The following is a 26,235-nucleotide window of genomic DNA, read 5'->3' on the forward strand; positions in this document are numbered from 1 at the left end:
CAACCCGAATCACGTCACAGTCCGCGAAATGTATCGATAATATTTTTAGTAACTTAGAACCTTGTGATAAATTAATAATTAATAAATTAAAGTCAGATCACTGTGGTCAACAAATATCTTTCAACTTATTTGTTGACCGCTCACTGAAAAAGGATGTTACATGCAATCCCATATCAAGTAGTCGTTTAGAACAATTCAAAGATAATATGTCAAACAAACTACCAGAACTTCCTTACTGTGATGACCCAAATTTGTTATATAACTCCCTATTTAATCTAACAAAATCGGAATTTAATAAAGTATTTAAGGCAAAAACAATTAAGAAAGCAGACACACCAATTTTTAGTGACTGGGCGACGGTAGGAATTTATAAGAGTAGAAACAGGTTGTATGAACTTTACGAAGAAAGAACATACAATCATAGCGTAGCTTTTCACGACTATGTAAAACAGTATTCAAAAGTTTTCAAACGTGTTTGCGTTACCGCGAAGGCAATGTTTGTTAGCAGTAAAATTAAAGGTAGCTCAGATATTATTAAAATGACTTGGAAAGTTATTAATAGCGAAACTGGGAAAGTCAAAGCACGCGATCTCGAGTATCAATTACAAATTGACGGTAAACTACTCACAAATGATAAGCAAGTTGCTGAAGCTTTTGAAAAATTCTTTACTGACATTCCATTTTCGACTACCAAGGACTTGAAGTCATCTCCTGCACTCGCTCAATCACTTGTAAGGGAGCACATAGATACGTCCAAAGTAGATAAACTAACATTTACACACGTGAGTCCTAGGGACGTCTTAAGAGCTTTTAAATCTTTAGAAATCAAAAAGACTGCAGAACTTCATGGTCTCTCTGTTAAAGTCATTAACTCCGTGATTGATTGCATAGCTCCCTATCTATCATGTATATTTAATAAATGTGTAGACAATGGTGTGTTTCCAGATTTAATGAAGCACAGTAAAGTCATTCCATTGTTTAAAGCTGGTAGTACTTCTGACCCTACTAATTTTAGACCAATATCTATACTACCCACGCTTAGTAAAATATTTGAAAAAATTTTATTACTGCAATTACTTCAACATTTCAATTTAAACAATTTAATGTCTAATAAACAATTTGGTTTCACAAAGGGTCGCTCAACAACCGATGCTGGTGTTGAGTTAATAAATCATGTTTTTCAGGCTTGGGAGGAGTCCAAAGATGCTATTGGTGTCTTTTGCGACCTTTCCAAAGCCTTCGATTGCGTTTGTCATGATATCTTGATCGCGAAACTTCGTCACTATGGAATAACTGATAATGCCATCGCTCTTTTGGAGTCATACCTTAGTGGCCGCGTTCAGAGGGTTGATGTGCATGGCTGCAGATCGTGTGGATCTAACGTCACTATAGGCGTCCCGCAGGGCTCAATTCTAGGTCCATTTCTATTCCTAGTTTACATAAACGACCTACCTAGTCTTGTAAAACATGAGGTGGTGCTGTTTGCAGATGATACCTCCTTACTTTTTAAAGTAAAGAGACGACAAGATTCCTTTGACGATGTAAACAACGCCATTTCAGAGGTAGTGGATTGGTTTACTGTAAACAACCTGCTACTTAATGAAAATAAAACAAAATATGTTTATTTTACGTTATCGAATGTTAGTAGGCCCCTCGATTCTATTATTGTAAAAAATAAGGAATTGGACCTCACGGATACTGCTGTATTTTTGGGAATTACTTTGGACGCTAAGTTGCAATGGAGTCCTCATATTGATAAGTTGTCCAAAAGGCTCAGCTCAGCAGCATTCGCGGTCAAAAAAATTCGTTTAATAACCGATGTAGAAACCGCGCGATTAGTTTATTTTGCCTACTTCCACAGTCTAATGTCGTACGGCATCTTGCTGTGGGGTCATGCTGCAGATATGAACAGCATTTTTGTTCTGCAAAAGCGAGCCATTCGGGCGATTTACAAATTGGGACCCAAGATGTCACTTAGAAATAAATTTAAAGAAATTAATATTTTAACTTTGGCATCACAATATATCTTTGAAAACCTAATATATGTAAAAAAACATATAGGATTATTTGCAAAAAATAGCGATCGGCACATTGTTAATACCAGGAATAAAAATAAACTTGCTTTACAAGTCAGTCGATTACATAAGATTACTAAATCTTTTAAGGGGCAATGTATACGTTTTTACAATAAGATTCCCATTGACATTCAGAATTTGCCTTTCAACTGTTTTAAGACAGTAGTTAAACAAAAACTTTACAAAAAAGGTTATTATAAAGTTAGTGATTATTTAGAAGATATGAATGCATGGGATTAACTGTCTGAGAACTGATATTAGGCAGCTAAATTACTCAATTGTATACCAATATTTTATGTTTATTTTTATTTTTTTAAAGAACGTCTAGGGCCCTGTGCCGAGGTTTTTCTTGCAGCTTCTTTTCCCCGGCTATACAGGTTGTGAGAAGCTGCAGTAGTTTTAGGCGGATGAGACGTTCGTTATGTAAAATTGACGATTCAAAGTGTAACTATGTTACCTACTGAATAAAGATATTTTTGAATTTGAATTTGAATTTGAATGGGCTGGTGATGATAATGATGACAAGATGTACATGATAACGCAAACAACGCGAGATACATAAACTCGAAAAGAAAGACGTAAGTGAAATTAAAATTATAACTTTATATTATTTCATGGAATGCATAATTAATATTAAAGTAAAGAATTAATCTCACGTGGATCCCACAACACAACGGATGTGAGTAGGACAATGACTGGTAACTCACTCGTCATGTTTTATACATAAACACTCGATTAAATCGATGGATTGCATTGCTCATCAGAAACAATTCAATACTTTCTTTCTTGAAATAACTGATTCACCGATGATAAATGTATGTTTTTATCAACTTGTAACGGAGCAATTCGCGCCGCAGTGACGAGTTCATTCATGAAGTCATAACCTCACGGCAATAGTCTCTAATGGAGTGCGCTGGCCATAAAATATCGGAAGACAAATTGCAACCACTTTTGACGCAAAGTCCTGTGATGTATTATGATGAGCCGTATAGCACCAGGTGGTCATCCTATCACTTCTTAGCGCCATGGTGCCGTCACGACAGTCGCGCCTCCAACAATATATATTATACCTATGTAGTTGACATCTTGCCGCAACCAACAAGACGCCAACAGGATCTGCATGACAACCGCGCCGCGTGTGGCTCTAACCGAGGGCTTCGACCAATACTCGTTGGACATCTATCTACAAAGACAGCATTCGCTACTTTTATTGATCGAAGCATTGATTGTCTTGCAAATCCTGCACATTAAGTAGCGTTAATATAACTGGTGCTGTTGCTGTGATAATTTAGGTAAAGCCCATATCCATCAAACTCAAGCCAAATCAAGCCATATTTATCATGTTAGAAAAGACAAAACCCTCTGTCGGTTTTTACGATTCAACATCGTTTTTACGGAAAATGATAGCTATACGCGTTTTATTTTCGCATCCAGTCCAGTATGGAAGTTCACAACTGAATACGCAAATAATTATAATCGCTTTATCTAAACTGCAGAAGTTAGATGCTTGAAATTTGACATGCACTCCCACACACACAAAGATCTCTCTTTTATAACACGCCACGCGGACGAAGTCGCGGGCAAAATCTAGTATACACATAAGACATAACAATCTTAAGACTATATGCCGCAACTAGGGTAGTCAGAGGTACATCCATCGCAAGATGAACTAAGTATCCATAGCTCACCAAGCTTTCTGTTAGACGAACTCGATAGGAGCCGTATCGTCGTCTATAATAGTCGAGCCAACTATGTTAGTGAAAATTGCACACCGGAGTTCGAACCGGCGCCCCCCGTTTGAGAAGCAAGCCGGTGAACCGCAGGACTACAGTGACTTTAATCTTTAGTAGATATTTAATATTAAAATATAGTCGTTGCGCACTGTGCCACAATCAAAGTGCTAAATAACATTAACGGATAGTATCGCTCCTTACTTGGTGCGCGCGGCCATTATTATGAGTTGGGTGCGCGCTGCGCGGGCGCCGTCTCGTAGTCGTGGCTTTGGTTAATTCATACTGTTGTTGCAGGGAGCTTCCGGGGTAAGCATCGTGGAGGCATGTGTGAGAAGCTTGGTGGTGTTTGGGGTCCTGGCAAGTACATTTTGCTTTATATAGGTCTCAGGTGACCTTAATGGTGCAAAAATAAACTTAGACCTTATGCTTAAAGTTATATTTTGTGAGGCAAAATTTAAATTTTATAGGCGACAATATCTGCAAAGCATAGAAGTGCACAATAAGCTAGTTTTCAACTCAAATCAGTTACTCTTTACTGAACGCCAAAACACGAAATTACTATGGAATTTGTATGAAAAAGCACAATGTGACGTCATAAAAAAAACGTGACGAAATGTCGCACTTATTATTACTTACGAATTTCTTGATTAAAATTCATACTAAAGTTAAATAGAAAAAAGATAATATTTTTCGTTGGGTTTAGATCTGTCTTTATTGAGTAAAAAATTATCTTGAACCTAGTACACGACCCAATTGAAAATGAGGTTTAAAAGAATTAGGGTGAGAGAACTTTTTGTATCTGTCTGTACTTTTTTTATTCACGTTTGTTGTGCCTTTTATATGGGACCTAAACATAACTAGCCAGGAGTGAATGTATACACACCTCTGCCTACCCTATCGGGATACAGGCGTGATGCTATGTTGTTGTGCCTATTTCTATTCTAAATTCTGGCAGGGAGGCAGCCCTACTGAGCCGCGTACTTGTGTCAGGTAGACGAATATCCAGACTACCCCAGTTTGCAGCCCTAACCACGCTCAGCTGCCTCGGTTACGCGAAGTTTGGTCACGTACCACGTACCGTTCCGGGACCTGCTACCGACCACGTAACAAAATACAAGTTCACTAATCATAAATTGAGAGTCGCTTGTGGTGAACACAAGTTGGCAAACGTGGTTTAGGAGTCTATATTTTGTTAAAACGTTTCCAAGGAAGCTGCTCTTCTCGAAAGTACATCGTGTAGAGAACGATTTGATTTTGTCTAGTTTAATCTTGATCAGGTATGAAAAGATAAGGACAGAATAAAGCTTTCGTTAGGGCCTTATTTCACTAGGACACTGGTGGTGTAACGCACCAGCAAATCAAATCAAATCAAAAATCAAATCAATTATACTTTATTGCACACAACATATACACAAATGGACGAAAGATACAGCACAATCTGGCGGCCTTATTGCTAAGCAGCAATTTCTTCCAGGCAACCAGTAACAAAATCCACCAGCAACATGATATGTATTCAGTTGTATAAACGCTACTTTTTGTTGCGTCAACTGCATACATTTTGTTGGTAGCGTGTGGCGGTTGGAGCATGTTCTGTACATCATTTTCATTACAGTAGAATAAAGTTCATTAATATATGAAATCAGCCTAACTATGCTTGTCTAACGTCACGTCCGTTATACGCTGACGGTACCTTCTTCTTGTCGTTTCGATGGCATTAGATTTCTTCAGCCCAGTATTCCGCCACTCGAACAGCATCCTCGGTGGCACTCATCAGCCCCTCTCGCGTGCAGGTATCAGGGCACGCGGGGCAAGTTATCAGATGAGCCATAGTCTGTGGCGTAACACCACACACGCAGCTCAGATCCGACCTGACGACGACGGTACCTGATGTCCTGTCACTTACAGTCCAAGATATTCTGTCTTTGAAAGCTCAGCACAAGGTACACACTTCTCAAACTCAGTCATGAAGTGTTGCACTAGTCGTTGATATCTTACAAGATCGAAAAAACCTGTAAACAAGGCAACATAACAGAATCTGAGTAAGTCACGGAAGGCACTGATTCATTCTGCTAACGACTCTCGCGTGTCTACCGCGATAAATTGTAGCACAATGACGGCATGATTAGCGCGTATCTCGGGAACACGCCCGAATTGCCGCTTTGTCGTCCAAATGATAAGCGAATCGCAATACTTAGCAGGAATTTTGTCCAGAATTCAGAGTATTTAATACCACACATTGCTCTTGCCTTTGAATCTGATTTAATGTACGGATCATACTTATATATTAAGATGTCACACATGATTATCTCGCGCGCGGTGTAAGAAAACGTTGTGAAGAAACCTATATTCCTGTAAAAAATATTCGAGTCCTTGGCAAAAAAAGTAGGCACGAATTTCAAAAATGATTTCGTCCTTAAGTTAGGTTAGGACTGCAGGACGTAAAATTTATTTTAAAGTAGTTTGGATAGTAACATGAATGTATCTTAAAATTCTTATTTAAATAAGCTTATAATTCCGTGCAGAATTCAAACAAGAAGCCTTTTCAATGGGTTTCCAGTGTGGATCGTATTTAAACAATCGTATCCCGGGGGTCTCGTAAATAACCCGTCATATGACCTTCGGATTGGCTTGTAAATAGCTCGCCCTCGTGACTCTAGGAACGGTAGCAATGCTGGAGTACCACCCAGGGACGAATCAGGTCGGTGCCATGGGATCCTAAGGGTTTTAGGCTCATTGGCCAGGCTCTACCCTCTCATATACAAAGTAAATTTTCTAAACTACTATCTATTTATTGGCACCCGACTTCGCACATGGGCATCGTTTCGAATTTTTCACTTTCATGTAGTGTTTCTGTTTCTCCACCGTCCTAGCTAGATATGATCCACCCATCTTTGAAGCAGTCTACCTCTCCCACGGGTATACATATATGTATACCTCTGCTGTATACCTCAAGCTGTACAACATTTTAACTACTTATTAACTAATTATGTGCTATCAATTGGCGCTATTTCACCATCCACCAAAAATATTGTTTAGGTAAGTTAGTGGTCTTATAGCTTTGGGGCTCTTGGTTACCTGGCTACGCCACTGACTCTGAGATAAAATCCAGAATGCCGAGTATGCGGTTAGTGGATTCTATTGTCCGAACTTGTCATAGGGTTGGACTTGAAGCAACGGCCTCCGTGCTTTAGTACTTAGTAAGACCATAGGTACAAAAACTATAGAGTACGTTCAGCAATTTGGCACCTTGGGCGTATCGTACAACATAATTCCTTTTGTCGTAAAAAAGGAATGATGTCATCTCCAACGGACAGACTCCTTTATATGGGTGATAGACAGGTCTCCTGTCTTTTTATCCATCTTGTCTTTTTTTTCATCACTTCAATAGAAAGTGTGACTTGTAGCAACTTGTGGCAACTTACGGCAATTTGTGGATAGTACCTACCTTTATAGAGAATTATGCGTGTGAATTATTTATTTTCTAAATTCTTTTGACAGCCCAAAAAGCCAAGCCAACAAAAATTGACAGCCCTAATAAGACGCATTATTTGAAGGACACCCTAAAGTACTCACTGATTTGGTATTCAATACCATAGACCCGTAATACCTTGGATATCAACTATTTATAGCCACAGTAAACTCACAGCTTATCTGACACTGAAATTTACATTTAGAACTTGTCTAATTGTTACAAAGTTCCCTATCTTCACATAATACTGCTTGAAATAAAATAACGATAAATCAACGATGAGGTTTACGATTTTCTTTTCGCCGTGATACATACTAATCAGTGAAATTGATACAAATCAATTTGTTATTTTCAAATGCAATTTTTAGTGCGGTTTATAGATGCCCTAATCTAGTCATCATCATTAATTGTTTTAAGTTTACGCGGTTATTATCATAATTAAAACACATAATAACGGGTTCTTACCGCGTTTAAAATGGGGATATGAAATATCGGGAGTCTCATATCCCCATTTTAAACGCGGTAAGAACCCGTTATTATGTGTTTTAATTATCATCATCATTAATTTGAGAGACACGCTATTTTCGGAGTGTAGCACTCTTCATTCTTGTCTATCAAAAGCCAATTGTTTGACTTCTTTATAAGACACGACATTCGCCTTCTCTTTAACCTGCCCCACATAAGTTCTCCTTGGTTTTCCCTTCTTTTCTTTCCTTCTATCTTCCCTTCTATGAAGTTTTTCATAAATTAGCCATGTCTTGTTAAGTGTCCAATCATCTTTTCCTAGTCTAATACAGATCAGTAAAACTGGACTGAAGGCAATACTTCAGACAAGTCCTTGTAATGTTCTCACTAAACGTCGCATTTTACGACACCGTCTACTCCACACATAGTATTTTACCGACGTTTTTACACAATATAAAACATCTTATAAGCCGGTAACAACATGTTTATGGCCATAGCAAATTGTTTATCATACGGCGTACACGTACTACCTCAGTAATTCTGTGCTATAAATTAATATTCACAGGCTGCAGATAAGCGATTTTTATCACATGGCTTGTATGCTGTAAATAGAGCATCCTTGAAGCCAGAAAGGATAGCGTTGATAAAAACTAGTTGTCAAGATCAATTGCTTTGTTGAGGATTTTTACAGAAGGAAAAAGAAGAGATTTGAAATACTATAATAATTTGGAAAGAAAATGGAATTTTTCGTCTAAAATATCTTTCCCGAACATAAGTTCGGGAAACCCGAACATAAGTTCGGGAAAGATGGAATATAATAGATATATTTTCGATATACGATAGCATCTAACCCCTCGTAATGTGCTTATAATAATGTACTTAAGTATATATATAAGTAGTCAAGTATATCTACACTAATGAAAATCGCTCAAATAGGTGGAGGGACAGTGATATACGTAAATATATAGAATTGACATGTCGCCTTATGTCATAAAGGCTTACATATAGCGGTATTTGTTTAACTAATATACAAGAATATAAGCATTTCTTTATATGGATTTTCTTTACATGTAGAAACTGGAATATGCAAAATAGTATGAAAGTTTATAATGTTTAATAAGTTGGCTGCATGCAACATTTCCTGAGTATATGGTTTATCTGGTATATACCAAACCAGCGTTATGAGGATTCAAAAAATCGACGAAACGTTTCGACAATTGGTAGTTAGTACCCTCACCCTGTCCTTGCGCTTCGTTTTGCTCGTCTTCGCGGAGCACTCCCATGCCCCAAATAACTAGCACAGATTACATAAAATGAATTTTATAGTGAACAAGCTATAATATGCGGGACCTAACTAAACTACACGTATATAAGACCAGTTATCTAAAGTTTAAACTACTGTAGATACCTAGATAGCATACATAAATTATTTATAAAATAGTTTGCAAATGCTATAAAATTTACGTCATGCTGATAATAAATGGATTAGAGGATTAAAAACAAGAATTTTATCTTTATAAGATAACTTCTAGCTTAATACAGGTGTTATTACAAATAGAAAAGATAAGAGAGGCACTAAAAAAGATACGACTTTGGCTGGTTAGAAATAAAATGAGGTTGGTAATGTAATATAAATATATGTGTAGAAGATACCTCATCAGCCCCCCGCATCCGGCCCCAGATGAGCTGGGAAAAGGGCAGGACGAAGAAGTATACGTTTTTACAATAAAATACCAGATAATATTTTGAAGTTGTCAGAAAATAAATTTAAAGCTCATGTTAAGCTTACTAACTTATGATTGCCTGGAAGAAATCGCTTTAAGCGATAAGGCCGCCATTTGCCATGTACTTAATTAAGAGACTTTGTAATTATTTATTTTTAGTTTGGTGCAATAAAGTGTATTTGTATTGTATTGTATTGTAACTTTATATAAAAAAGCTTATCATAACATTAATGATTACCTAATGATAAAAATGTCTGGTATTAAATGTGTTCCTCTAGTTATTAAATAACTTGTAATGTATTGTTGTACTTGTACCCTCATTGATTTAAAAGATGTGTTGCTGTTGCAGATTTTTTCATTTCTTCTCCTCAGCCATAACACCTTGCGAAGTGACGTATGCGAAGTGACGTAAATTCAGAAACAACAAATACATACACATTGACACATTGGTACACATGGTACATTGACCTTCAACAAGTTTATCTATGATAATTATTTTTTTAGATTTCAGAAGATATGAAGAATAAGATTTTAGGTACTCTTTGAAACTGCTCAGAATCCATTATCAAAATTCTTTGATTTTGACACCTATTTAGATTAGTGGTCGTGGGCCTACATTGCCGACGCCGATGTTTCAAATCAAACATATTGTATTGCACACAAACAAAACATACAAACAGTACAAAGGAGCGTCCTTCTTGCTCTATAGCAATTCCTTCCAGGTGACCACTGACCAATGTTTCCTAGGTCAATACGTATAATCACCTCGCCATACCTCTCCCCCAACAATTACCCCTCCCCCCTAATCGAGTGAGTAAACTCAGTAAACAAACAAACCTGTGATCGGAAGCAGGGCGCGGCGCAATCATCGCTCAGGAATTGGCAATTTGTTGACAATTTCTCGCCGCCGGCGCACGTTAGAACCCTATTGGACGGTGGGAGTCTCCCACAGTGGTGATTCTGTTGCAATGTGGACAAAAAGGGACTTTAAGAATGTAGAAATATGACGACTTTATAATTAAAATGTATGATACGCGTACCTATTATACAATTCGAAATAAAGAACATGTCTTTGGACTTCGTATTAAGAGTGGTTGTTGTCTTCTTGATACTTGGACTCTGCCAACCCTGTTAAGAATTATCGGCCTCAGCTAATGTATCTACTTACTTGAATAATTATTAAACTATTTTTCTGAAGGAATTAATTTAACGTAGTTTTACTGAAGGACTTTCTAGGCTACTCCCTCAAAAACAAAATACATGTCGCTGTATACAGTTTTTCCTTCGTTTAACCTTCTAATTTCATGGATAAGAGACATAATGCATCTTTTATCTTCGTTTTTGGGTATAAATAATGACCCTTTTTATTACACCCAGGTACAGTTACATCTTCCACGCTTTATTATTCTAATCAAAATGAAGAGAAGCAATATGGTCGTAAGGCCCAGATGCCTTTTAAAATCCAAATCCCATTGTTATTAACTATTGTGTCTGGAAATCCGGGCCTTACGAGGATATAGGTAGCAACATAAATCTATACATAATATGAGCCAAATATCAAGCAACAATTATTTTTATACATGCTTCTGGCATTACATTTTTAAGGGAAACACCGAGAACTTGTATTCACTTAGTTTATTTCGAATAACTTAAGAATTTACAAAAATGTCAATAGGTCACGCGGTAGCGCCACTCGACGTTGCGGAACTGAACACTGTAGCCTGAACCCTGCCGCCCGCGCACCGGGAAGAGACGTACACGCAGGGAAGCAAGGGCCTCGTAGTTTAGGGTGTACTGTGGTCGCTCTTATACATTGTATTTTGGAATAATTATGTATCCAAATAATGCTAAAATTGGTAATTATCACGTTCAAGATGTACAACGCCATCTGTGTCCTTTTTGGTGAACGTAGCCTGGAAAGTCCCTCATTAGGTAAGTAGATAATTTTACCTAAGACGACAACGTACTTACTTAAAGTAAGTTAGAGTAACCCACCCTAGTAAAAGAGTCGCTGCGGTATAATTGTATATTCACTTAGCAACTTTACGCATTCCCAAAAGTACTTTAACATCGAGAGAAGGAAGGCTTTACTATAGGGCATGGTTTGACTGTGTGCGAAGAGCGGACAGCGAGGGATAAACGATAAACAAGTGTTTTTAACTTACTGGAAAACATCTTGGAGTCGATCGTGCCTAATCAATAACCGTTTACTACTTTAAGTACTTAGATATTACTTCCAAATGTTTGTCAAAGCAGTAGGCCAGTATAACACATAACCCTCCTTTTTATTTCGCCGCACTCGGGTAAAAACAAAACACACGCACTACGCCCTGAGATTTCCGCTCTCCTGTACTCTCGGAGTCGCCAGCGCTCCCTAATTCAAATCTACAACAAGCCACGTCAAAAAAATTCGCGTAATCTCGTGCAAAGGGACAGTTATCGTATCGTGGACCCAAATAATGAGGGCCCAGTAAGAGGCTCTCATAATTTGGGTTGGATCCCCTCAATGCTAAGCACCGTCTGAAGGGCTGTTGCCGATTCTTTTACTCTCAGTACCTTTCGGAATAAGACTATGTTTGTATTTATATAAAGACTTTTGTATTGGTATTCGCGGGCCGTTTTCTGCGACTCGACGTCTGAGTGCCTATTTTGCGTGATACCTGAAACGTCTGGATGCCAGCCAGCCTAATTCCCCACGGAAATCTAATAGGCTTCTGATGTTGCTGACCGAGGAGGTACCCCGTCAGGCCAAGGTGGCCCGGTAGTTGGCGACTCCTTCACACTCCAGTAGCACGTCGACCGCTGCCTCCACCTCCATGACACCTAGTGTAAACAGATGTTTGTTGAAGGCACCGTGACCAGTAATAATAGCTGCTACTAATAATATAATTCATATTCCATACTGGGCAAGATAAATACATTAAGTACCTATTCAGTGAATAGAATTAAAATTGGACCTTTAAATCACGTTACATTGTAAATAGGAACTTTATATGACGAAGACGAGAAGTTATTTAAAAAATCTAGTCCTCATAAACAGAACTTTAATCAAATATTACAAAAATATACAAATAAATGGGTATAATATAACTTTCCCATGAGAACCAAGAAGAATTTACCTATACAACGAATATTTTGAACGCTCAAAAGTTCGCAAATAATCTGCAGAGTTCCCGAGATCTTGATAAGTCTTGTACTTTCTAAAATTCAGTAATTTATCTTAGTTATTCCAAAATGTTGCTGTCACGATATATATTTAACTTTAAAATGTAAGTAAGTCTTTAAAGATTGTAATATTTCCGTAATTTATTAAAAATATCATTTTTTATAAATATTTTACTTGAACTAAGTAATTGCCCAGCCAGGTATCAAACCTAAGAACTGTTATGAAGTGAATATATCAAGATTATAAAGCTAATGTTATATGGCTATAGATGATGGTTCAGTTGACCCACATATTGAGAACATTAGCAATCATAAACAAGACTAATTTGACATTTAACACATAAAATTCAAACTGCAAATTGACTGAAATTCGCAGTCATTGTACAAAACAAACAAGCATATAAATATTGAAATAACGACCAACAGAATGTATAACGGGGGTAGCTGACCACAGAATAAGTAACAGTAGAGTGGGCGTCGGAATAGAAGGTATTTTGTAACGATTGTTATTACCCGACGACCTTGCGATCGGTTCGATAATCTACCGATCATTGGATTGCTGTTCGGAGATCGACATAACGGTACGGCTGGACCGCGGCATAGAGTAAACTGCGGCAGATAGGACGTTGGTGCTGTTGATTTTGCCTAAATATTGAAAGCATCGGAGAGATATTTATATCTTAGCCCATTATAATTTTTGGTGACCCTGGGGCTTTAGCTAAGTTGCAAACGATTATGATAAACGACAGTGTAATCGTTTTTCGTAATTGTTTTCAACTTAGCTACAATCCCTTTCTATTACTGTTGACGCACAGTAGCAAGTAATCTAATGATAAAAACAATAAAGTAAGTACTTATAATGTAAATGAATAAGTTAGTTTTTGTGTCATAAAATGTTTAATAAAGTTTACTATTTAAAAAAAAACCTATCATTAAAATGAATTATCATTTAAATGTATCCAAACTACAAAGTAAGAGGGGTTACACACTTGATTCAAAATTTCATTAGGATACTACTAGTGTTATCATATATTCTGTGTCACTTTAATAGTGGTGCGGGCGTGACGGTCTGTATGTCCAAACCTTTTGAAGATAGGTACTCAAAAAAATATAAGTCAATAGACCATTCTCTTCAACCTTACTTAATCTTTGCGGAGTCAAACTATCCATCGGCCAGTTAACTGTACCTTTACTAGCACCGCGTCATGTCGCTGCTTGCCGTGATAAGAAACGGTACGACGTATCCGAGATTAACGTGGCCCTTGATAAGCCAAGTTAAACAAGGTTGCTGGGCTTGCTAGTTGTTCTTTAGAGCTAAGCTTAACTTTATTCGAGATGAATATAATCGAAGTATCCTTATAATGTACTTGTTCAATAAGTTTAAAGTTAAAGCTGCTAGGAACCTTGGTCGTAGTTCAAACACAATTTAAGTGCCTGAATACGTGGTGAGTGTCTAGTTTTATGAGTAAAACGAGATTTAGAGACACTTATTTAGGCACCTAAATTGTTTATTATTGTTCACGATTCTAGACCACATCTTCTTTCACACAAAAGTACACTCTCTTATTGCTGCACTCTTCCCGATTTCCTATTTCGTCTCTTTTTTATGCAATCCTTTCATGTTACTCTTATTAACGAGCCAATCTTTTGATTCTTTTTTTAAATAAATGTCGCCTTTTCCCTTACTTTTTTTAGAACATCTTCCTTATCGACATCCAACCTCGTATCGAATGCTTCAATCTCTCTGTTCTTCTGTATTATATTACTATCATTTGGCCTGTATTTTTTCCGAACCACCCTACTTGGATCTAAGCATTGTGGAACAGGGCCCTAGTGTCGTGCCGTGTCGTCTCGACTTGTTCGCGGTAAAAGCGGATCCGTGTTGGAATCACTCAGGGAGTCGTTACTAACGAAATTTCACTAGGTATTTGTTTGACTCGAGTAAAAAGTTTTGTTATTTTATTGCAGAATTTAATGGGTTTAAAATGGTCACCTCAACATTATAATGCCGCATACCTATGCGACAATTTTGAGGTCACGCGCGTAATGTTTATAAATCTGATGTAAATATGCCTACCTGCATCAGTTTTAATTCAAACTTTGTTTAATTGGCAATTCATTCAAGGAAACAGTTGTAGTGGAAACGAAACAGTAATTAACAAGCCCATCCCATCTCACAGGGATCTTTCTAAACTTTGCTATTCAAACGGCGGCGTCTTTGTTTTTGCTACAATTATCAACTTGAATCAAACTCAAAAATAAATTATTCGACGTAATAATGATAAACTGATCAAAGCAGACTGTTGTCGGTCTTTTTTTTATTTTGTACGTCATTAAAAATTTAATAATTGAGAAAAAAATATCTGTAACAAAAGCGAGGTTAACTGTTGAGCTATGTAAGTAAGTAATAAAAACCATGGAGAAGATATCTATCTTAGTCGCACAAACATTAACACGAGTGTAACCAGACGTTTACAAGACACTTACAAATAGCAATAGTAGCTGGGAATGTGTGAATCGATGGCAATCGGCGGCAGGTAACACAGCAATGCGGTGCGGCGACGCAACGCAGCTATTTGCAAGGTCGAACTGCGAGACGCAACGTATCGCGCGAGGCGTTTAGCGGCGCTTCAAGCTAACGTCTGGTCGTCAACGCTCGCATACATCATCATATGTTTGTATTACACGCGGCACGCTCCATAAGCGAGGTCTAATTCTCTACTAAATCTAACGTTGCGACGTCGCATGGATGTGTTCGCGACACGACAGCTTGCAAATCCACATAAAGAATGCCACACACGCGTCGCATACCACATGCCAATGCTCTGACTGAAATAAACTTAATCGGTCAGTCATTCGTCCACTCCTGTGCCACAGTTCATATAAACAGTGTGAGAAGTATTTTCTGTGTCAACTTCTTTTTTATGGCATTTTTTATTGTTTTATATACTTTTACAATAACAGACACGTGTCTGTTTTGATTTTTAATATAATTGTCTTGCGTTTTATATACAACATAAAATAACTGTAGCGTCCTCGTTGTCCACCCTTTCAGAGTAGACAACCTCCTCAGAGGACCTTTCTGTCACTCTTAGTATTGGCTTCTAGATTACCTACATAGGTATAATGATGAACCGTTAAATGTGTGATCGGTCGAGCACGCGCTATGCTTCATATCATGTCGTAAACGGATTCATATCCTAAATATATCTCTTTCCCGGTCTGCTGGAAGAGATTTCTACTAGAAATAAGCCAGACCGTTTGTCTGTCTGTATTAATCAAATTGTTTTTATATCCTGTTCTGTGTACAATAATTTTTTAAATAAATATATTGGTTCTACAACGGCGCGCAAGTGTATACTTAATCTTTGTGTTGTTATACCTACTAATAATACCTCTGCATGGATATAACGCCTCAATCAGTGAGGTAGGTAGTAAATGTGCGTGTGACTGTATGAAATCATGTCGCTTGTTCGAAGTTGCGACACTGAGTGAATATGCACTTTTTGCGTGCACTTTCTCGCATAGAGTGTCAAGAATGTACTGCAACGCTATTTTAAATTGTATACCTTCTAATGAACCACATTCTTTAAATATAATATAACATATCACCATACCTGCATTTCCGAAGGGGTAGGCAGATATGTATTGTAGGTCCATACTACTCCTCGCCCGTTATATTTAAGCACAAATCCTGCAAACCACATTTTCCTATGATCAAAACTTGACTTCAAATTCATGAAGTCGAAAGCAGTGGCTTAGAGCCTGACCCGGGATGCGAACAGGTTCGGATGTATTCTTCATTACAGGGTGTAAGTGACACCGTAACAAATACCGAGGGGGACATTTCAGACCATGATTAAGAGTTGATATCAAGTGGAATTTCCTGTCGGAATATTCATGTTTTTTTTAATCATTTTCAGTTTTATACCTTTGCGACGGAAAATCCACTTGATATCAACTCAGAATCATAGTCTGAACCATCCCTCAAAGTTTTCGTTACGTTGCCACTAACACCCTGTATATTGTTTTAACACATAAAAAAATATTTCGTTCAATGAGGGGAACCCTGTGTTAATATTTAAATATGTTATGTAATATTTTTTTTACATCTAAAACCGTTTGCCAATACGTCAATAAACTAACTAGGTAGTCTCTAATTATTGTCGAAATTAATTAGCGAATTCGAAAGCTCGGGCATTTTGCGCAATCCCGTTATTAACTAATGTATCCGGTTATTAATATTTTTAAAGAAACGTTTTAACTTGACCGTGACTTCATTTAAGTGGACACATCATCTTTAAAATTATTGATTCTCGTATTATTTTCCTCCCACGACCATCAAATATGACGGCATTTACGTTTCTTGTGGAAGGTAGGTATGTTATATCTAACTATAGAAGACGAGCATAATAATAACAGTCTAATTTTTAGCATCTTGGTCAAGTCATGTTGCCAACAAAGAGTAGGCGACTTTTACGACAGCAGCTGAATGCATTAGATGTTCTTTCCGTCTTTACTCCCACAGTGGTGCGTAAAGACGACATTGACGTGGCTACCTAGTGGAACCACTGTTGGTCTAATCTAAGCCAAACCTGTTACATTTCGAATATTACATACATAAACTCATGCCGTCCGCAGCGATAGAAATAGCCTCGATAATCCAACACCGAACAACATCTTTTATGACACTTTGCGAAAATTTTATATGATTGTATCCGATGTCTTGTATCCGTGTGTCCTTCCTTTTATTTCCCTAGCATTGTCCCTTTTTCACAGTGTCCGCTTACATAACTTGAAGATTTCTCAGGTCCGGTTTTTTTAAGGAAGCGACTGCCCGCCTTGCCTTTCAATCCGCGAAGGGAAAACCATCCCAATACAGGTTAGGTTAGGTTAGTTTCCTCACTATGTTTTCTTTCACCGCTGAGATAGTCATTTATTATGCAAACATGAATTTGAAGACAAATTTGACAATCATTGGTTTAGGCCTAGCCTGGATTCGAACCTGCGGCCTCAGAGTGAGAGGCAAGAGGTAGAAACCAACTGGGCTATCACAGTTTCCCTTTATAATTAACAATTTATATTCTGATAAGTATTATATTCAAATATTGTACTTGGATTGGCGCTCTTAGGTCGTTTAGCGACACGATCCAGCTTTACTTGAACCGAGAGCTTGTGGTGTAAATATACTTGTAATTCGAGTAAATCTTTGTATCAAAAGAGACCGAATCAAATCAAGTAACAGCACAAACGATATAACTCTTTATCGATCTCCAATTTATTTTATTACTAAAATTTCGCGCGACGGATTGCGCTGAACAATATAGTCGAGTTGTAACTCACTACCAGACTCGCAACGTACATTGCAATATCTGGATCAGTAGTTACTAGTTAGGTAATAATTTATATGGACCCACATTCTCACGGCTACGGGCGATCTGTGTGAGTGCCGATCGATTCTTGTAAGCTGAGAGGACGGTTTCAGGGTTCCACTTCTGTAATTGTAAACCCAACTTTATGCCAGTTGACAGTATCATACGCTACCGATTATTCATTATTAATCGGTAGCAGTACAAACCCACAAGCTCAAACTTTGCTCTCAATTTTGCTGTTGCTTGTAATCAAATTCAAACACTGGGGAGACAAAATCAGTCATATCATCAAAACGATAAGAACAGTAAGATTAAAAAATTCGCACTTCAATGCTTCGTTATGATTGGGAAGTTTCATCAATATGAGCTCGTTTTTTGTATTTTTATGGTCTTTAGTTTTTTTTTTTACTTCTATCCGATTAATCAAATGTAACATTATTCCTGTTTTATCATAATATGACACGCCTAGAATTAAATCGATTACCTTTTCATCAAAATTATTCATAATTACTTATACCTACAGAACCCATTATCCGCTAGTCCTAATTTCCCACTTGACGACGACACCACGTTTTAAAGTGGCGTACCTAGCACGATTTCTGCGGTGGTTATTTTTTTTATCTGAATACCGTATAGTTACACCGCAAAAGTAATTCCCGTACTACGTCGGTTCCGTTGCCCAAATGTACTTCGCCTACATTTGCTATCTAATCTTCCATGACTTGTGGTTCTTCATCGGTTTGTTTTTGGTTTACTCGTATTTATGTTTTTTTGATATTTTTTGTACCATTTGCGGTAGAGCCAATGGCTCCTTTGGGTCAAGAAACGAAACTATTTGTTAAGGATATTTCAATGCGTCTCGTCGAGGCTTCGCGGGATGCAAGGGTTGGTAGTTATTTTTGTCAAAGAGTAAGTCTGGCAATCCAGAGAGGCAACGCTGCCAGTTTGTTGGGTTTGTTTGTTTGTTTAACATAATGTTCTTGGTTTAACAGAATCTATTTCATCCTTCGGTTGGTGTACACGTATTGTAAGGTCTTTACAGCTTTGGTCTCATCGGTTTACTTACTCGTTCGTGTTATCAGTAATCAGAAATCAGAAATCAGAATCATTTATTCAACGTAATTATCATGGATAAACTTGTTGAAGGTCAATGTAACATTTTTGAATTTACGTCATTTCGCAAGGTGTTATGGCTGAGGAGAAGAAATGACAAGAAACTGCAACAGCAACACATCTTTTAAAAACCAATGAGGATATACATTACAAGTTATTTAATAACTAGAGGAACACATTCAATACCAGACAGTTCTTAGTCAATACAAGTGACTCAGTCTGGATATACTTTACTGTCTGTCATTTACTGAGAATGTCAATTTTCGTTTTTGTCATGTAGGTATGAGGAATATCCGTTGGCAGATCATTATAGAATTTTGACTTTATTCGTTTCCAATCGATGAAATCTAACTCAACAACACAAAGGTCAAATAGTTACTGCTATATTTTTATCTGTGTATTTTGTATCACGCAGATCTACTCATTGGACAACCCCATCGGTTTGCAGTGTTTCGATATCAGGTTTAAAGGAAACCAAACCATTGACCTCCCTTCGTAAGTCCACCGGTGTAAAGTATCTTTTACAGACAACTCTTCACCTAGAAGATCTTGCTGATCAACTGACATTTCCACTCTCACCCACATATTTATCATTTCTTACTTAAGCATACATCGTAATTAATATTCGCTCACTCATGTTCCATTCAATTGGCAGCTTTCTATGGTTTCGCTTCCGTTGATTGCGTGGTATCTCGGCGGCTCATGAATGAAGCATCGCGCATACATAAAAAAACATTATCATTTGCTCGACAGAGAAAAAAGTTCGTGCGTGAATGGTTAAAGGAACCACGGAGATGGTGTGGGAAAGGAATATAAGCATCTAACTGACCAGATAGTTATTCCCGAGCGATTTTAAGTTCTATTATTTGGGTGAGAAGAGGTATGCGGATGTAAAAAGCAGCCTCTGTTTACACTTCTCGAGATACCGCGAATCATTTCTACAAACACACGCTCGAAAGTGGGTGACTTGCTTTTGAAACAAAGACCCACTGAGACTAAGTTCTTACTTCTAAGCTACTTATGTAGTTGGAAATATTTTCCCATTTTCCTCATTCATATTCATTGAATAGCCTTTAATGGCAACGTGGAGTGACCAGTCACCGCCGCTGCCGCCGACGCGCCGCGCCGCGAGCCTCGCTCGTATATTTTCGTTCGATATCATTCACTCGCGCGGCATTCCGATCATTCGTTCCGTTCTCCAGTCGAGGCTGATAACCGCCCCACATTGGACGTATGCGCGTTCCTTTATGGAAAAATACCCGCGTAAATACGCTAGAATGCGTTAATTAAACTTCATAGTGATTAAATAACGTTCCCGTTTTGTGTGCCCCTTGTGTTTTTGTGGATATTTGTGCGTACCCTTTACTGTTGAATGGTGTGTGTCAGTGAAACGAGTTTAATTTTTAGTGCCCTCATAACTTGGATTTTTTCTTGTGGTGTTTTTGTGGTGAGTTCAATCAATATTATTTTATCCGGTTCAAAAACTATATCCTATGTTTGCTTCTGCTTTTGTATCTACGGCGGGCTACTTTAGATTTTTTTGAGAATAAAATGTTATCTACCTCCATGCTACCGCAAAAAATCTGCGGCCACGTGAATTCAACGCTTGCATTCTCCTTATCACCGTATCTGATTCAATATTTTATTGCGGACGCGAACTTCGTTTCTTTCTTTTTCAATATCTTCGTTTATGGTCAAGGTAAAACCGTTTTTTGCGGTCTTCCTTTTTCGCCATCCGGGAAGCTAATCCTGAGTTGTGACGTCACTTACCGTTTGTCATTCTCAATTGTGAGGGTTTATTCCTAATTAAAGCACATAATAACGGGTTCTTACCGCGTTTAAATGGGGATATGAGACTCCCGATATTTCGACACTGTTGCAAGTGTTGTTGCAAGATCACGGGTTATGTGCTTTAATTATGATAATAACCGCGTAAACTTAAAACAAGGTTTATTCCTATTTTGTGGAGATCTTATTTGTTCGTAGTTTCTGTCTTTCTAGAAATATATTAAATAAACTGATTTAGTAGGTAGTAGTACACCCAATAGATACTCAACCTACTCACCTATGTAAATACCTACTGCTAAGTACCTACCTGCTAATATTACCTACCTTTACCATTTGATTCTTTATAACATTTCATAATAAAACAATTAATAGGTAGGCTACAGTTATTTCCTCATTATTACCTACAAAATTTCTACTTTCTTAACTGCACGCACCTATCTACCACCCTAGGTTAATGGGTACCTACCTAGGTCCTTAGGGCTACTGAACGTAAGTGAATCTTCGTAATTTTTTACCACTGTCGGTGTCGCTTTTCGAGATTGCAATTTGGCTATTGTGGATATTTTATCAAAGATTATTGAAAGGAAGTGCTGCTTATGTAGGTATTTATGTTAAATTGTTTATTAATCCTTAATTTTCTACGCATTTTACTTACTAAAGCAGAAATTGTGTGATAAGGGCGAAGATTTAGATTATTTTATATTTACTTAGGTACCTATTTCTACAAAAAAACCGTACCTATTTCTGATATTTTATAGTTACCTACTTACTTACTTGAGATTATAAAGAAGAAGGTAGAAAGTGAAATTCTTTAATTTCTGCTCACTAAGAGTTAGTTGGTACGGAAAACAGTTGTTTGTATATTTATTTATTTATTAAGTACTTACTACTATCATATAATATATTATATTATAAAATATTAACAACTAAGACAATTACTAAAATTAAAGCTTATATATAATGTCAATTACAGTTGTGAAATTATCATGCATGCATATCGTTAATATGCATGCATGCATATTAGGCATGTTTCATTGTTTATTATATTATGCGGAGAAACTTTTTCTTTCTCTCGTGTAGGTTGTAAAATCAAGAACCAATCTGATGAGATTGACTGATGAGCCCTGGTGTTAGAGTTGATATAAATATGTGATAAATAATAAGGAATGTAATTATCAATTCTTTTTACCATATTTCAACACTCATACACATCGTGACAGAGAGATAAAATTAGGCCATGCGGGATTTGTAATCACTTGATAATCTCCTAAATTACGTATTACTTGTAAATAGGTACTTTGATTGACTAGAGAACTGATACTATGTACGTGTAGAAGAAAAGATTAATAATAAAAAGTATATCGACATCAATACATTCGGTAATGGTCTACATAACATAATACATAAACAGACCACTGCTAGGCACAGACCTCTCCTCAATCAACCGGAGGGAGTATGAAGGATATTGCTCCACTGCGGGTTGATAGGTCTGTAAGCTCATCATCTCTCTAGCATTGTCCTGTTTTCCACAGAGTTCGTATACCTAACCTAAAGATTTGATAGGTCCAGTTTTTTTTACAGAAGCAACCGCCTAATGCCGCCGGTATGCCCTTCCAATTCGATGGAAAAACCAGCCTAATTATTGGTTCGGTAGATAGGGTATGTTCAGTCCATAAACATCGGTTTATTTTTTTTTTTTTATTGATATTAGGTCAAGCATGTCATACTGTATGACTGAATCTTTCATTAATCTAAATGTTATAATGTGCATAGCTGTAAGTGATCCATAAATAAATAAATACTAATAATAATCTTCGTTGTACATAATTAATCCATGGTTACGACCGAGACCCAAAAGTAGAAATTGGGAAACAGTTTTCTTCTAAACGCAAATCAAGGCCACTTCATAAGTTGTTTTTACATCTTATACAAAAAAAAACAAAATAGACATACAAATAACAAGTAGGTATTTTCGTAACAAATCGCACAATCGTCCAATCAAAAGAACTCGATAGTATCATAGCTTAATTTGCATTTCGCTAAATGCCACTGGCTAATCAAAATCTTTATCTTGCACTAAACTTTGACCCCTAACTTGGCAACCGGTATCACTTAGACATTCGCTGATTACTTTTACTGTTGTTGCTCTAAGTTAAGCAACGCCTAATTGTGGCTCAGTTCAAACTCTTTCATAATTCGGCCTTTCTGTCTTTCTTTGCAAAGATCTGAGATTGTTTCTTGCGATTTGACATGATTATGAGATCTTGCGTATTTCATTTTTGTCATTATCTGAAGGCAATAAGCAGATAATTTATGTACTTAAGTAGCGACTCAACCTAGCCTTGCCTGGGGTGTTTTTTTGCCATGTACATACATAAACTCACATCCAAGAAGAGGGCAGAACCCAAGAGCCACAAATATTCATAGACAACTAGCACTGTTGATACGAAATCCTAAGATGGCTAGATGGCAGGATGTATGACAAACCATAAGATGACAAGCGATCGCTTTTTTCCCTATATACTTTTTAGAATCGTAATGGTCCTCGAGTGTACATACATACTGTTAGATAGAAAAGAATTGATCGACCTAATATCGACTGATACATCACTATAGTGAACGTCACAACACTAGCTTACGTACTTTGACAGATCTAATTCTTCTAATTCTTCGCGCATTGAGACGATTGTAAAATGTTATTTTATTGAAATATAATCAATAATTGTACTGGACTGGTCGTTCTGTTTAATAATACATACATTAGATCACGCGTATTTCGCGTTGGGGTAGGCAGAGATCATAGAATTCCACTTACTACGATCCTGACACACCACTTTCGCTCGAATTGTTTTCGAGTTATAATATTCTTAAAATTAAAATTAATTAAAACGTTAACGACCTCCGTGGTCCAGTGGTTGAGCGTTGGGCTCACGATCCGGAGGTCCCAGGCTCGATTCCCGGTGGGGACATATCACAAAAAATATTTTGTGTTACCCTAGTTTGGTTAGGACGTTACTGGCTGATCACCAGATTGTCCGAAAGTAAAATGATCCGTGCTTCCGAAGGCACGTTGCTCCCGTTGGTCCCGGTTACTACTTACTGATGTAAGTAAGTAGTTGTTACATGAGCCATGTCAGGGGCCTTTGGCGGCTCAATAGTAACCCTGACACCAGGGTTGATGAGGTTGGTACTCCACCTCACAACCCACACGATAGAAGATTAAAACGTTATTTTCTGTTGAAGCAAAATATTAAAACGGAGCAGTAATAAATGTTTTCCCAACTGTAGAAGCTGAAAGCCTGTGAAAGTAACCTTTTACTTGTAACCTATAGCAACTTTAGCAACCAGGTAACCTAATCTGACAGGCACCAACGTCAAGCCAGAACGACGGCTACGACCGATAGCCCGGTTCAAGTTACTAATGCGTGTGTATGGAAACATACATACAATATATAAATATCAGTAAGTATTATACGCCTTCTAAAGACGAACTTGCAACGGATTTTAGTACATGATAAAATGTGTTCCATTACGACAAATAAGCTAAGACAAACAGGGGATTAGTCAAGTTGCAAACGACTTCTAAAAGTGACAGTCGCTATCATTGATGTAAGTGTAATTGATGACAGTCCCATACTTACAAAATATACTTATGCAATACAATACAAATACACTTTATTGCACCAAAATAGAAAGAAATAATTACTCTTAACTAAGAACTTTTATCGTTATGTATAATCTCCGAGATTTTCATTAACTTAAATCTATTTTACATCGTCCCCGACTCCAATATTGAACAAGTTCTTTCACCCTAAGCTTTAAACCAATGATTGTCGAATTTGTTTTCGAATTCATGCTTGGATCATAAATGATTATCACGTGCTCAGCGGTTAAGGAAAACATCGTGAGTAAACCCACATTCCCGAGAAATGCATTTTCGGAGGTATGGGACCTAACCTGTATTGGGCTGGTTTTCCCTTCGCGGGTTGGAAGGTTAGACAGGCAGTTGCTCCTGTAAAAAACCGAACCTGTCAAATCTTCAGGTTAGGTAAGTGGACCCTGTGAAAAACGGGATAATGGTAAGGAGGCGATGACACAAAGTCTACGTGTAAAATACTTTAAACTAGATGGAAGCGACAGTCCGTCTGTTCGGTGTAGGTCCGGTTATCGATTTCCGACATTTCCCATTGGAGGGCCAACTGGTTTTGAATTGCCGCGACACCGATACCACTATGTTGCTATAATACGCCATGTGTATACTTATAGTGCTTTAATTTGTATAGGATGTTGGGCTCTCTGTACTTCTTCTTTTCATGTGGGTTATGTCATCAACCATGGCGTCAGGGTTATTTTTGAAGCGCCAAATGCCCCTGACATGGCTCATGTAACGATTACTTGCATCAGTAAGTAGTAACCGGGACCAACAGCTTAACGTGCCTTCCGAAGCACGGATCATCTTACTGTCGGGCAATAAGATGATCAGCCTGTAATGTCTAAACCAAACTAGGGATCACAAAGTGATTTTTGTGATATGTCCCCACCGGGATTCGAACCCAAAGCCTCCCGATCGTGAGATCAACGCTCAACCACTGGACCACAGAGGCCGTTGAGGCTCTCTGCCCTGTGTGTTTTAATTCAGAAAACTTCGTTTTATTATTGTACCAACCGCGACCGGACCGAGCCGAGGTTCATAATTCATAATTATGCGCCAGAAATGTGGGCGACACATTGGTGCTAATTCCTATAGACACCATCTAGTTTTATTTTAAGTTATACCTGTCATTTACTTATGCGCTGAAAAGAAAAGGGATGGATGATTGACAGGTCATCATTTATACCGAAAATATATATTATGATCCAAATATCAAGCAACAATTATTTTTATATATGCATCTGCCATTACATTGTATTTTGGTATTATTATATACCCGAGTAATGAGACAATTGGTAATTATCGCACTAAAGCTGTAAAGTGCCATCTATAGTATTTTTGAGGAAAGTAGCCTGCAAAGTTTATATATTATGAGTCTTTTGTACTTTTGCAGCCGTTAATGGGTCTTAAAGACGTCAATGTGTTATCGTCATTCTATTGTGCACACCATACACACGTCCCCACATACACAATGGTTGACATAAAGATAAAAGGCTCACGTAACTTGAAACTTGATAGCAAAATATTAATTCATATACCTACATACTTACATCACCTCATAACAATCACACAATCACAGAGGTTGTCATCAGGCTTACAAGACTGATGACAACCTCTGTGGTATAGTAATGGCTAGACTGGGTTAATTTAAGAAATTAACTTTCGTCTACCATGTTCAG

General features: G+C 37.5%; 1 protein-coding gene across 6 annotated transcripts in view; it reads left to right on the forward strand.

Moving 5' to 3' along the window:
• The window catches only part of LOC126366199 (SH3 and multiple ankyrin repeat domains protein 3), a 248,622-nt gene that overhangs the window by 73,681 nt on the left and 148,706 nt on the right, over positions 1–26,235 (forward strand). For 5 of the 6 annotated variants that reach the window (XM_050009202.1, XM_050009205.1, XM_050009206.1 and 2 more), the window contains exon 1: positions 20,294–20,563. The exons of the other annotated variant lie outside the window; for it this stretch is intronic. The gene's annotated coding sequence lies outside the window, so the exon portion shown is untranslated. Of the gene's footprint in view, positions 1–20,293; positions 20,564–26,235 lie in introns of those variants that run through there. 6 annotated transcript variants of the gene reach the window in all.

The sequence above is a fragment of the Pectinophora gossypiella genome, chromosome 4 (assembly GCF_024362695.1).
Source record: "Pectinophora gossypiella chromosome 4, ilPecGoss1.1, whole genome shotgun sequence".
Taxonomy (NCBI): Eukaryota; Metazoa; Arthropoda; class Insecta; order Lepidoptera; family Gelechiidae; genus Pectinophora; species Pectinophora gossypiella.